General features: G+C 40.0%; 1 pseudogene; it reads left to right on the top strand.

The window, feature by feature from the left end:
- Positions 1–1153: 1153 nt before the first annotated feature.
- On the top strand, positions 1154–2095 carry LOC106778716 (annotated as a pseudogene).
- The last annotated feature ends 2850 nt before the right edge of the window (positions 2096–4945 follow it).

The following is a 4945-nucleotide window of genomic DNA, read 5'->3' as shown; positions in this document are numbered from 1 at the left end:
ATGGAGGTGGCGCAGGACGTAGAGGAGGCGAGTCGAGGTGCGCGAACGGCGGAAGGAACCGGAGCCAGGAGCGGCCAGTCGTGGGGGCGATATCAAGGTGGGACCGACACAGTAGCGAGATAGGGTCCGAAACGTTCGGGGGTAGCAGAAAGTGCGACGGTGACTCGTAGGGATGGTCCTCAGGGACCAGTGATGTCTGGAGCGGGGAGTAGTACAGTAAGTGACGACCGCGGACGAGGATCCAGGAACTTGCCTTATCCCGAGTACATTAGAAGAAGGGAAGAGGGATTGTGTTTCCACTGTGGCGGTCCTTTTAGTCCCAGACATCGTTGCCCAAAGAGAAGCTTGCGGGTGGTGATCATGGGAGAAGACGAAACCGACGGTGACGTAGAGGAAGAAGGTAGGAAAGAAGCTGGACATAAACGCATGGAGTTGTCGTTGTTCTTCACGGATGGGCTCACTTAAAACAAAATTATGAAACTACAAGGCTGGGTTTGGGGGAAGAAGGTGATGATCCTCATCGACAGTGACGGTAGCCACAACTTCATTACAACAGAGTTGGTGGAGGAGCTGGGCTTGCCGGTAGAAGAGACCATATATCGTGAGTTTGGGAGATGGCCGAAAGAAACAAACGGGGGGCTGTTGTAGGAATGTTCCAATAAATGTAGGTGAGACAGAGGTATTTGAGAATTTTTATTTGTTTTAATTAGGAGAAGTAGATTTGATTTTGGGAATGGAGTGGTTGGGTAAATTAGGGGAAGTAACCATTAATTGGGGAGAATTAAAAATGGTTTATAAGTAGGGAGAAAAGGTGGTAATGATAAAAGGGGACCCCACCCTCTCACGAAAAATAGTGGAACCAAAAGTTTTAATGAAAAGGAAAGCGGTGGAACCTAAGACCTTGGTTTGGATTTTGGGAAAGGCAGAGATAAAAGCTAAAACAATAGAGACCAGTCCAGATTTAACAAGGATCCAAATAAAGGAGCTACAACCGGTATTGTCAGTTTCTGAAGAGGTTTTTAAGCAGCTCAAGGGCGGACCACCAGACCGAGTCCACCGAAGCCTGCTCAAAGAAGGGATTGATTCAGTTACTGTCCGCCTTTATAGATACTCTCATGTGACGAAGGAAAAGATTGAAAACCCCAGGCAGCAGCAAAGAGAAGAAGGAAAAGCACATGTGAGCCTTGTGGTTGCGGCAATGGCGGAGCACTTGCCATTGATATTCGGGATGGGGAAGGTCACGGTGAAGTGGCCATTCTACTTTCAGACCGGTGCGTGTAGGCACAACGATCGGTGCTCTTTCCTCCACACGAAGCCGAGCATAAGCCCTACCATTATGCTTCCCAGCATGTACCAATGCTTCGACATGATAACCCCCGGCGCCGGCGCCCATGACAACCTCATCGACTCTCGCCAGATCCAGGAACACTTCGAGGAGTTCTATGCGGGTATCTTTAAGGAGCTCTCCAAGTACAGCGAAATCGAAAACTGCCATGTCTACGACAACCTCGCTGACCACATGGTGGGCAATGTATACGCTAAGTTTAGAGAGGACGAGCATGCTGTAAATACTGTCAAGAACTTCACTGGATGGTTTTATGCCGGTAGGTCAATTATCGTGGATTTCTCGCAGGTGACGAATTTTTGAGGAGTTCCTTGCAGCCAATATGAGGAAAATACTTGCAACCACCGAGGCTGCAACTTCATGCATTTGAAAAGAATGAGCCGGGATTTGAGACACCAATTATTTGGGAAGCACCATAGATGGAACAGTAGAAGTAGAGTCCTTACGGGCATCGCTGCCATGATGAGCAGTTCCATCATAGTCATAGCAGAAAGTACGATGACAGGGACCACCATCATGAGAGTCGTCGTAGTAAACGCAGGAGCTCGAGTCCTAAACTTAGGAGAGGAAGAAGTGGAAGTCTTGCTTGGCCCAATGTTCTGGCTCCTCAAGATTCTCGACAGGAGGCAGAAACAGAGAGATGAAAAGGTAATACCGCAAATATTGGTTGAATGGCAAAAAGGGGAAGGAAGGAACAACATAGAAAGATGTGCTCACTGTTCAGGAACAATTCCCACACTTCAACCTTGAGGACAAGGTTCCACATCAAGCGGTGGGTAATGATAGGGAATAAAGAGGGGAAGAGGTGTTAGGCAGTTATAACCATATTGTAAATATTATTAGTATGGGTGGGAAATAAAGCTCCTATATAAGAGCTTATGGGGTGAGGGATATTGGACACTTTTCAATTGATATATTATGTAGACAGGATCACGTTTATCTTATGGAGAGAGATTTTGGCTCTCTTGGAGGTTGTTACAGTTGTGCAGTGGGTTACTGAATAGAGACATATAGATGAAAACATGACACAAAGTCTTGTATAACTTGTCTACAATCCATCTTTATAGATTTTCTCTCTACTAGACTAGAAAAGTGAGACAGCAGAAATAGTCAAATAGATTTCTACCTGACTCAATCCTTTAAACTGATTTCTACCACGATCTTCAAAAACCAAGATTGGCGGCTTCTCTGGATTTAATAAATCCATGGCCTGTTCCTGATGATCAACCTCATAGAAAGAAACACTTATGGATTTCCTATTTTTCTCAGCAATTGGAAGAAACTTAGCAATAGCAAGTACTGCCAAACCCGGCCTCTCAGCATTTCCCTAAAATAACAAAGGAGTAATTGTTAGCATAGATAAAGTATGATTTCATACAAATCAATAATCAAAATTCATAAAAAAGCACTCCCCCAACCAATAAAGTAAAAAAGAAAACAAGCTCAATGACTAAGTATGTCAAACCTGAATTATGTGGGTCTTTCCACTACCCCTAGCTCCATGTGCAATAACAGTGTTGTTATGACCTTCAAAAGCTGCAGACGCAAATTTCCAGATTGTAAATACTATTTCTATTTTTTATTCTTCATCCTAAGCTTAATATTTAAAAGATGTATGAATCATGAAAATTTTATTCCTCCAAACATTACACAATTCAAGAACCACTAACCTTCAAGATTTTTGGGCCGCATATTTAGCTAATTTTTTAACAACAAAATTTAGGAAGAGGAAATGAAGCCACATTACTTTCAAGGAAGGAAACTTACGGATTTGAAGAGTAAAAAAAAATCTACAATTATTAGAGATGATACCTAGTCTTACTCCTCTCAGCCTAACCTTTGCTTTGTATATCATTCAGCTATAACTCAAGCTCCAATTTTGTGGCATCACAATTCAAGAATCAAAGACCCTTGAGATTTAAGCGAAGTGTACTATCTAGCTATGGCTCATGAAAACTTTAAATGTCCAAACATCATATAACTGATTGACAATTTGTAAATCCAAAATAAGATAGGAAATGTAAAACCTCAAATCAAAAACTTTTGTGTCTAATACAGGCTGTTGACAATTTGAATGGTCATTGTTGCAAAACTGAAACTTTATATAAAAAAAGGGCCTATAATCATAATGACCAACAGAGATAAATATTTCCACACATAATATGGTAAATTTAAGAAGTCATAATTGAAGCATTGAGATATTGGATCCAGTAATGCTTTCCTGGCCAAATGAACACATTTCTAAACTTTGACTATGGAAACACCGATGTTTTCATCAAAAGAAAATAAAATAGGCTTGAATAAGATGAAGATAGAAGTTCGCCAACAAATCTTGGTTTTGGAAATAATGTTCAACAAGTTCTAACAAGATAACCAAAGTCACATTGCATTGAACATCGAGAACACTAAACCTGAACACATTATGTAAAATTTCAATAGAACTAAAACTCCACTTTAATTCTAGAAATTGTATTCATCTTGGACTTCATTTACCTCTATAATGCCCATACATATTTCATCTAAAATGTCATTTGTTTAATTTAACAGCAGAAAGTAGTATTTTTAAAGAAAAAAATCATCCTAGGAGCCTTTGAAGAGGATTATGCTTGATGAATCATGAAATAGGAAAACACAAGTAGAGAAAGTGATTGAAAGATGTATGATGAAGCAGTAAGGTTCGAAAAATCCACCTTCACCAATAGTCATTGAACAAATATGCTTGAGATGTAAAGGAAAAGAGAAAATTGGCTAGACCAAAAGAAATTACTTTGTTGGCATTCAAAGATTCAAAAAAAAGAACAACAATGAGAAATTCCCTCTCACCTGGACATTGTGCTCGCTCATTGCAGGTGGGATAATTTCAGATCCAAAGTCATTGAATGAAGAACATTTCCATCTTAATAGTTGCACCAGAGTTTCAGTTCTAAACACGTAGATGTTGACCGGTTCGGCAAGTGTACCGAATCGTTCAAGTAATAAAACCATGGTAAGACCAGGTATCGTTTTCCCAAGAAACTCGTAATACTAGAGAATTGTGCGATTAACAACTCATCTAGACTCAATAGAACAACATTCATTTACAGCATGTGCAAGAAAATAAATTTACAAATAATTACAGGGTTGGACTTTGGTATTGAAGGTACTTAGAAATGGAAAAAACTAGAAATGGTATGAAATGACAATATTAAAGTTAGTTTTAACCAATTCACTCTTGTGTATACCCAATTTCATCTCCTCTCCATCAATTTACTAAAGTCAATCCACTAAAACACTCTAGCCCTAATCCCTTAGGTGAAAGAGCCTAGGTTTTCCCTATCAAACTCCAATCCCTTGGAAAATCTAACAAGCAAACCCGCATTAAAAACTAGGATCTAAGACAACATGTGAATCATCTTCCATCCCTAGAATCAATGAACCACAAGGACTCTTGTTTCAGTTCTGGGTTTCATCTTATGTCCCCATAACCCATGAAACCCCAAAATCAAGTCATGAACGTCCCCATTACATGCAAGCTTTAAGATTAGAAACAAGAATACTAGCAATTGATAGAAAAGGCATATATATATTCAAATCATTCAACAAATACTCAAGAGTTCATAG

Source organism: Vigna radiata, unplaced genomic scaffold (assembly GCF_000741045.1).
Source record: "Vigna radiata var. radiata cultivar VC1973A unplaced genomic scaffold, Vradiata_ver6 scaffold_430, whole genome shotgun sequence".
NCBI classification, from domain to species: Eukaryota; Viridiplantae; Streptophyta; class Magnoliopsida; order Fabales; family Fabaceae; genus Vigna; species Vigna radiata.
The sequence above is the reverse complement of the archived record's forward strand: the minus strand, read 5'-3'. Positions and strand labels throughout refer to the sequence as shown.